Raw genomic sequence first — 10,226 nt, forward strand, 5'->3', positions numbered from 1 at the left:
AATCAAGTTTAAAATAGGAAATATCAGAAAGAAATCCTTAAAGGCAAATAAAGCAACACTTTTAACAACATAGACTTGAACGGATTCTCTGCTGTGATTCATCTCCAGCATTGCCAATGACTATTTTGTCTTGCTGTATTTATTCTCTTGTGCACTGTAATCCACCACATTCAGTGTGCCCCAATGAAACAAATCTTTTTACCTGCACTGTGATATAGACATGTATGTAATTCTGGGAATGCCCTTCCTTGGTCGCAAAGTCTAGCTTACATCACCTTGCCCAACAATAACTTCTTCTAGAGAGCAAAGTTCAACTCCATATTCTCTAATAGTGCAGTCCTATACAAATATGTCTACTCAGGAATAACATTGAATTCAATGGCCTGGTTCAAACAACACGCTAAACCATGCTGCTTAACCCCATTTTGTAGTTAAGCAGCATGGTTTAGTGTGTTGTCTGAACCAGGCCACTGTGGCTTACTCACAGTTAAATGGTTATAGGACTTCAGCCTTAACAGTACATTAGAGTTTTCTGAATGCCAAGTAAAGAAGGAAGTCTGGGTACTGGGAGCAGTGGACAATAGTTTTGGTCTACGACTAGAATACCAAGATCTGAGGGCTATGATTTCAAAAAGACAAAGATTGTATCTACAAATAATTGCTTCACAGGAGCTGGGAGCAATACAACAGGCTTTTTAAAAAAGACTATTGAAAACACTGCTGTGATAATTACAGGTAAGCTTTCCTGAACTGGCCAGTTAGGCTTCGGTTTGTTAGTCCTTTACTTCAGAGGAGCTCCATGGATTTTCATGGGATTACTCCAAACTGGGTAGTTTGATGACTCTAATCTTACTGCCAGTTCCTCTTCTGGCAAAGCATTTATGGTAATGTACAGTGACAACTGCAACAACACAGTGGCCTGCTCAGACAAACATGATAAGCCATGGTTAGACCTCTAGCCCTTTTGCAGCAAATGGTTAGTGTGTTTATATAGCCACCATGGTTAGGAATGGTTCATATGACATGCTAATTCATGGTTCACATGACTCACGAAGCCATAATGTTTAGCTCATTATGCTTAACCACTGTGGCTTAGCGTGTTGTCTGAACAGGGTCAATATCACAACCTCTGGTGTTCTTCTAGTATTCTGAGCCATCTTAGAACACCACAGGGAAATATATCAAAAAGGGTTGGTGTGTGTTGCAGAGTATCACTGAACTAGATGTAGAGGGCATGTTACAGGTGGATCTAGGAATGACCTGTCTGCATACACTGTAGAGCAGAGATCTCCAACGTTTTGCTATTGCTGAGCATGCTTGGAATTTTGAGTGTGTCGTGGGTGCTCTCAGGAAAATGGCTGTCATGGTGTGGGAATGGAGAATTTACCCATTTGTGAAATGGTTGCCATTGATGGCCCCAGGGAGAGGTTTCATCTCTCTAATGAATTAACGTGGCAAGGGTTAAAGATGGTTTCTCTGCCAAAGGGTGGCTACATGCCAGATTTGCATTCCTTAATGGTGGACATCATGTCCTAGCAGACAGGGAAAAACTTTCGACCAATAGAGCATTGAATGTAACCTATGACTCATTGAGATTGTACACGTTAACTTGAAAATTGAATGTAACTTAACTTGCTAATCCAGAACTGACCAATAGAAGGGTTAGAAAGAGACTAACACCCTCTTGTAGTCAGGGCCTATATATACTGTGAGATTCGTTTGTTTTGGGTGCCTCCATCTTGTGGAACCGGAGAGCACCCCATACTGCAGTGTCGGAAGTAAATGGATTAAGTGTATTCTCCAGCCTTGTGTGTTTGATTGGTTATTAACATGCTGGGGAAGCAGGCCTTTAAATCCCTGGTTTGGAGTGGAGAATTTACCCATTTGTGAAATGGCTGCCATTGTGGGCATGTCTGGCCACAAAACTCATTTTCCAGAAAGCAAAGTAAAAAGTAATGTGCCTAAAACCCTAACTATAAGACAGAGATGAGAGTCTGAGTTCCAAAACACAAAAGCACTCTCTTGAACCCACTTTCCTGCTCCAACACCTATTCCATGGATGCCAAACTCATGAGGCTGAGAAACAAGTAACTTGGTTGAGAAACTGAGTACAAGGCCAGATGCCAAATCACATATTTGCCTCCACAAAGCACAACAAAATACCTGTTTAACTTCTACATGAAGCCGCTGGAAGAGATCATCCAGAGGCATGGGGCAAAGTGCTATCAATATGCCGATGACACCCAAATATATTTCTCTATGCCTTCGACAACAGCGTCAGCTAAGGATAGTGTGCCTACTCTGAATGAATGCTTGGAGGCGGTAATGGGCTGGATGAGGAAAAACAAACTGAAGCAGAATCCAGACAAATCGGAGGTGCTTACTGTGAAAGGCCTCAATCTGGGTTTGGAGGTGGGTCAACCAGTTCTGGATGGGGTTACACTCCTCCTGAAAGACTGCGTTTGCAGCTTGGGGGTGCTCCTGGATCTTCTCATCCAAATGACAGCCCAGATAGATGCGATGGCCAGGAGTGCCTACTATCAGAGAACATTGTTATTGGGTGGCAGTAAGTATGTAACATGCAGGGAGGTGATCCTTCAAATATCCTGATCCCAAACCATTCAGAGTTTTGTAGGCAAGAACCAGCCCTTTGAATAGTAATATAATATTATTCCCAAGCAGATCTGTTTAAGCTTGTAGGACACATTTTTACATCATAGTGGAGGCAAATGCAGGCAACTGCAAAGTTGTTAGTACTGCTAGACTTTACCTGATTTAAAATGAGCTCTTCCTACATGTTAAAAAGAAGCATTTTTGGAAGACTATAATCCACATGTTGTTCCTATTTGATGTTATATAAAATGGACACAATATTAGGCTTGGATGGTCTTTCTTTGGCATGTGTGTTTTCTGTTAGAGAAGGATTTTTCCTTTCTTACTCCAGTTTTTGTAGATAATCAGATTTGGAAAATTAATTTAGACATGGAAAACATAACATATGGCTGTTTCATATTAGATTCACATGACTTCGTCCAACTCTGTGTACCCAATTACTATAGGCATGTAAGTCAAATTGAAATCAATAGCACTTGTGCTCCAGTCCTAAACATAGTTGTCTTGAGCCAGCCAATGCAATCCATATGCAGAAACAGGTTTTGCATGTATGAATCTGCTACACATAGTAAAACCAGCTGACTATATGTGAGAGTAGATATCTTCATTGATCTAATAATACACAGGTAAGCTAATGGATTATTACATAGTGGTTCAGTACGCTACATAGCAGCCGGCATGCAACTTGGCATTGTTTATCCATTAACTCGAAAGTTTACACACAGTTTTCTGGTGCCTCCTGTGGCTCTCTGGATCAGGGTCATTACATAAAAGTCCAGATTTCAATGGGAGCTTGATTCACATAGCCTAACCCAGGGGATTCTAATGCTTATCTAGCATTGCCATGTGGCAACCTGAAAGAAGTGTTTACCTTTTATTTCTTTTAAGTGAGAGACAAAGTGGTTACAGCTATTTCTCCACACAGCTGTTTTGTAGGATTACCACACTGTTTTTCTGGAGGTGGAACATGAGGATAGACAGAGAAAAGAAATAGACAGAAGCAGACACAGCTCTCCTGCCTTTCACTTGGTCAAGGGATCTAAAAGTACAACACTCGTTTTCCTGCAACTGTGCACTTCCAAGTTGCAACTGCACTTCTCCCTGCTTGGGAAAGTTGGGACAAGTGAAAAAATATTAAAGCCAACAAAAGCCTTTTATGTATCCAATCACAGTACACCATAGCCACACATATGTCTTTGGTACAAAGCTAGGTTAATTTATCAGTTAGATCTCTTCATTTTCATTTTTCTAGGCTAAACATCCAGTGTGGGCATGCATACTTGACTCACAGGTTTGCAGCCTACATTTTAAACATTAGTTGGTTCAAACAAATAATTTTTTACTTGCTCTTAAATATTGGCAAGGAGTTGGAATAGATGCATCAGAAACACCATGGTGGACTGAGCCAAGGGGTTCTTCTAAGCACCACACAAGCACAGAATCATCACTAGTTAATGCAAAATGGAATTTATTTAGACAATACTGGAATAGGAAATATGGATTGGGAAACAGTTCTAGCAATGTGTTTCCAATATTATAGAATCATGCTTGAATAATGTCCAAGTTAATAATATATGAGTTCTAACATAAATGCTACATACATGGTAAAAAAACAAATATGCTTTGAGAATAAAAAATGATGGACTGAATAGATTTAAAGGATTATGACATGCTCTTTGTGCAACTAGTGAAATGATCCCTCTGAGAATCTTTTGAGAAAACTATTAGAGAGTGGTGGCCAACATTTCTGGAAAGTGGGGTACAAGTCAGACGTAAATGTATGAGAAAATTCTACTCTAGTGTGCACTACACTGCATGTATAGGTCCTTGTACCTTGGGTTGCCTGTAGTGGTCTAAAATTGCTACCACCTGCTCCTTGGCTAAAGTGGTGGCCCATATCTATAACACTACCAAACCCACAAGTCCTCCTACTTTCTTGTCCAGATATAGTCCCATGCCACTTTAGGTATGCCTGCTGTAGTGTGGCCCTCCACGTTCTAGGCCGGTCTTTCCACCCCAGGATGTTTTGGACTACAACTCCTGACCTTTTGCAAAGCTGGCTGGGTCTGATAGGAGTTGGACTCCAAAATAGCTGGAGGACAACTGGTTGGGAAAGTCTGTTCAAGGAAAACTGCTCTAAATTCCCCTCAGGAAGAAGTAGTTAACATTTTCCTGTTTTAACTAATTTTTTTAATCCTGCTTTTCATTCAAACATTGAGCTCCATCACACCTACTTTTTTTTAATCTGTTTTTCATTTGCTGTTTCCCTCTCCGTTTCCTTAGCGAGTCAAGCGCTGGGCACTTTCACGTCTGTGCATTGTTGTGCTCTTTCAGCTCATATATCTTTTCACCTGGAGCGCTACTATGCCGGCGATCTCCTGCCCCACCCCTCCCCCTACGTTTTCCTTTCCCCTGCAGTTAATTTTTTATTTTTAAAAAAATATTTCTTTATTCTGCCAAATACAAAAGTACAGCAGCCTGAAACTGCACAATTATAGTAAAACAACACACTATACTTTCCCCTAAGATCATATTAAACACTCCAAGGAAGGGAGGTAGCTTGAAGGAAGCAGGAGGGAGAGCATGGGTTGAGACTGTTGCTGCCCCTTGGCTTGGAAAAGGTTTACAAGGGAGGAGGAACAAAGGTTTGTTTTGTGTTGCCTGTTTCAAAGGGTGGGCAGATGAACAATCATTTTAACTAATTTTTTTGTAAAGGTGGTCAGGTCCCCTCCTTTGCGCCAAGGTAACCAAAATGCTTACATCTGCGTAATTTTTAAAGCTAAAGGGATCAAATTTGGCATGGTGATAGCTCTTAAGGAGGGCTTTGGCCACCCCAAGTTTGAATCAGATTGGTTCATGCCTTAATTTCCATTTAAAAATGCATTAAAATCAACAAAAATGCTTTCATCTGCATAATTTTTTAAAGATAAAGAGATCAAACTTGACACATTGATAGCTCTTAAGTAGAACTTTCAGCATGCCAAGTTTGAATCAGTTTGGTTCATCCCTTGATTTTTTAGGGATTTTTTAAATTTCCCCCCTTAAACCCTTTTCCTGATAATCCACCAGTGCAAAAACCCAAGAGTGCGAAATTCCACTTGTTTACATTAGTGAATGATCTATTTTCCTTTAGTTTGATTATGCAAAGCTGTGCATCTCCAAGTTTATTAAATAGAGGTCTGCTGTTCCCTTACTCAAGAGTAAATCCCATTGCTTTCAACTGAATTTACGTGCAAGTCATACTAAAATCCCTTGCATGCTTACCTTTGAGTAAACCCCAATGAACAGAGAGAGACTTATTTCTGAGTAAACAAAAGTAAGACCTCAGAAGTAAGCATAGGGTTACAGAAAACTTCTTTCCAGTTTGCTGTTTTAGACTTTTTAAAAAAAGCTTTACTCAGAAGTCTCTCTCTGTTCAATGAGTTTTACTCAAAGGTAACCATGCACTGATGGACTATCAAGAAAAGGGTTTAAGGGGGGATTAAAAAAATCCTAAAATGTCAAGGGATGAACCAATATGATATACACTTGGCATGCTGAAAGCTCTACTTCAAAGCTATCACTGTACGAATTTTGATCTTTTGATCTTTAAAAATGAGGCAGCTACAGGTAAGGAGCATGCATTTTCCATATTCCTTTTAAGGTGAAAATGTACCCCTGGTCATGCCAAAGGAAGTGAGGCAGGTGGCTACCAGGAGGAGGGCCTTCTCTGCTGTGGCACCCCGGCTGTGGAATGAGCTCCCTAAGGAGGTTTGCTTGGTACCTACATTATATTCTTTTACACGCCAGGTGAAGACCTTTTTATTTTCTCAGTATTTTAACAGTCTATAAATTAATTTTAACTTGGTGTTTTAAAATTGTATTTTAAATTTGTATTTTTGCATTGCTGCTGTTTTTATCTGGTTGAACTTTTATATTGTATTTTGAATTGTCTTAATTTTGTAAACCGCCCAGAGAGCTTCAGCTATTGGGCGGTATAGAAATGCAATAAATACTCAGGAGTAAGAACATAGGGTTAAATGGAACCTCTCTCCCTCCTCCTTCACAGTTGAGTGGAGAACCACCTCGCCCTCCTCTTTTGTTAGCGAGACCACCCTTAGACACACGCTCTCAACAAAGAACGCGATGGTCAGACAGAACGGAATGACAGCAATACACAGGAGGGAGGAGTGCATTTACTTTGTATGGAGGGGGAAATAATCCAGACTTTCCACGCTCCAAAAAGAAAACAAACATGAAGGGGAAGAGGTGAAATGAGTGCAGGATGTGGATGACGTTATGTGAGTACCGGGCTGCAAAAACACATACCAGGCATGGCGAGTGTGCGATAAATCGCTGGTGTGATGGAGCATATTGTATCCTAAAGCAGTTCAGAGCAAGATGACGGAAGGTGCCCTTCCTATGCTATTGTGCAGTAGTTACTTTCTAGAAAGTGAGGTAATAGAGTTCATCTCTTCCTGGACTTTTCATCTCTGGAACTAAAAGCCATGCTTTTAGAGGTGTGGGTGTCCTACCTCTTATTGTGTAATACTGAGTAAACAACACTACACACATACACTCAACGACAGTTATTTCACATTGCAAGGCTTCGCTGTCTGAACCAACACTTCCAAGGCCCCCTCTATTGCTAAACCCACTTCTTTTAACCCATAGTTCCTCCTAAATAAATCTTTTCTCAAAGAACCCTCTTGTGAAATAAGCAGCAGTTTTGCAAGTGCTCTGCGTGTGGCGCAGAGCAGTAAAGCAGCAGTTTCTGCAGCTGAAACTCTCCCCACGGCCTGAGTTTGATCCCAGCAGCAGCTGGTTTCAGGCAGCCGGCTCGGGTCGACTCAGCCTCCCATCCTCCCGAGGTCGGTAAAATGAGTACCCAGTTAGCTGGGGGAAAGGTAATAACGGCCGGGGAAGGCAACGGCAAACCACCCCGCTATAAGGCCTGCCAAGAAAACGTCAGCGAAAGCTGGCGTCCCTCCAAGAGTCAGTAATGACTCAGTGCTTGCAGGAGAGGTTCCTTTCCTTTCAAACCCCCATCTAACATGAAGGAACAATTAAAAATAAGAACCTCCAGGAGAGTTGGTCTATTGTGGAGGATGTCGTTTAAATACCAGCTGTCAGTCTATACCATCAAGGCTGAGGTCATTCAACTGTCCTCATTAACGTTGTCACCCTTCCTTGACAAAGGCACAAAACTGGTGTCAGTAGCAGCTGCATGGCAGGCAGAAATTCAACAGACACATCACAGTTCTCCCTCCACAGAGAGAGATGTCGGACTCAAGTCCATCCATTGGATTTCTGCCTGACGCGCTGATGCTAAAGCTACAGAAGCCTGGCAGGGATGGGGAGGCAGCAGCGATCTCATCATCTCCGTCTCACGCGGAAGCGCCTAGTTCTTTCCAGCGCTTCGAAATATCCTGCAAGCAGGACAGAACGAGGCGAAAGACATGGCTGGAATTGGCCTCTTAGCCTTGCCGTAGGCGTCGTTGCTACCTAGGAAACCTCTTAGTGGGGAAGGATTGGCATCATCTCCTTCGTCCTGCGGGAAACCGGGCTGGCATCGGCCTGCACCAGCCACGGACGGTAAGGCCAGACAGACAGACAAGCGTCAGCTCACCTGCTGTTTAACTGGGGGGGCGGGGGCGCTTGGGGCTTCATTCTGCGCTGATTGGCTGCTTCTCCATTGAGCGTCTGCTGCTTCTCCGCCAACCATTTTAGCGGCCTTCGTGCTGCACCGCGGCTGACGTCAGGAGTCCCACTGAAGTCCCCGCCCCTCACTCGCGCGCCTCCGCCCATAGCCGTGTTTTGTAGAATAATACAGCGTCGCCTGATTGGTCAGTCGGGAATCCTCACGCTAGAGGCTCCGAATGCTCAGTCTCCCACTTTCTCTCAGTCACTTTCAGTTCACCTCAAGGGAGGTGCGGTGGAGAGGACCACGAACTGCAGCGTTCTTCACCCGTATCTCTTTCTCACTCCTGGCACCAGTAAGCCGCTGGGTGTCCCGGAACCTGGTTTAAGAAGGGAGGGTTCTCCACTCTTCGCTTTAGCCTTGTCAATTCCTGTTGCCCAGCAGTGCTGTCAGAAGGCAGCAGTTCTGCAATTCATTCAAACTTGTGCCATTCCGTCCTCTGAGAGGGTGATTAGAAGTATTTGCAACTTCTAATGTGTTGCAAATACATCCTGCGGAAACGCCATCTCCTCTCTCTGCCCAGAAGTAAATAAAAAGTGGTAAATAGGTAATGTATTCAACAGTTCCAAAATTCAAAAGCAAAACAAATAAGGGTGCGACCCTGGATATGCTTAGACAGAAAAAAGTCACAATTCCCAGCATTCCCCAGCCAGCAATGTTGGCTGGGGAATGCTGGGAGTTGCAGGGCTTTTTCTGCCTAAACATACATAGAGGCAGAGTTCCGACGACACGCTAATCAATGGGGTAATTGGGTAATGGGAACAGAATGGGAAACAACCGTTGATTAGTGTGTCGTCCAAACTCAGCCAGATTGTGCCCTAAATCACAGAATGCCCATGGGCATCTGCAAAGCCACTGGGAAGAACAACCACTTGTTCCAGCACAGACTGAGTCCCCCCAGCCACTGCATCCCCATTGTTATCTCAGATAACAGTTGGGATTCCTCTAGAGGACAGGGCGTGGAGGCCAAGCCTTGCTCCCTGAGGGAGCCCAAAAAGGTTCTGTGGGCTGGATCAGACTCATAGGCCAGGGATTCTGCATCACTGCCCTGGGGGATGCTCATGGAACCCTGGTTAGAAAAACAGCAACCAATGGCTGGAGATAAAAAGGCTGGAGAGAAGGCAGCCCTCCCTTCTACACTATGCTGTTGTTATGGGTGTTTGGAATTCTCCTTTGTCACAGCAATCTACCCATACCAAGCAGTAACACGTCAGCACAAAAAATCCTGCCCCCTCTCAAGCCATACTCTCCCACAGGCTCTTCTGCTCCCATTCGTGCTTTTGCTGAAAGCTCAGCAGTCACTCCAAGAACTAATGTTGTTCAGGCTTCCTAAAAACAATTGGTACCAAAGTTAGTATGCCCTGCGCAATCATGCTTGAATTCTTGTGTATTGTGTAAGAGAATGCAGAATATTTGTTAAGTATCTGCCACAGCAAGACACTGTATATAAAATTTAAAACGGCCCTGAATTCTTGTATGCGTATGGGGATTGTCACATGTATGGCAACGTTGATAGAAATCTTTTGTTGTCAGCTTTTGTTGTTGCTGATGAAAGAATGTACAGATATATAGGGGGCTTGAAACTGTCCAATCCTGTTCTCTTCTGAGAAATTTAATCATCAGCAGTTCTCTTTTCACAGTTAATCAGCTTTGACAACGCAGCTCAGCTTGTCCACATTTTGTTTCGAAATAAAAAGTTGGCAGAAACAGAATGCACAACTGAAATTTCAATTTTATGTTAATCCAGTTCTGTATAATTGGATGACAACTGTCTTTCCAGAAAGGAAAAACAAGCAGTCAGTCATGATGATGATGTGGCAGTCCTAAACATTCCACCCTCAAAAATGGATGGTTTGACTCTATTTAAGGCATCTCAATACTTTAACCAGAACTGTTAAGGAACATGTGTGATGTAAAGATTTACAGCCTGATC

This window comes from Elgaria multicarinata, chromosome 4 (assembly GCF_023053635.1).
Source record: "Elgaria multicarinata webbii isolate HBS135686 ecotype San Diego chromosome 4, rElgMul1.1.pri, whole genome shotgun sequence".
NCBI lineage: Eukaryota > Metazoa > Chordata > Lepidosauria > Squamata > Anguidae > Elgaria > Elgaria multicarinata.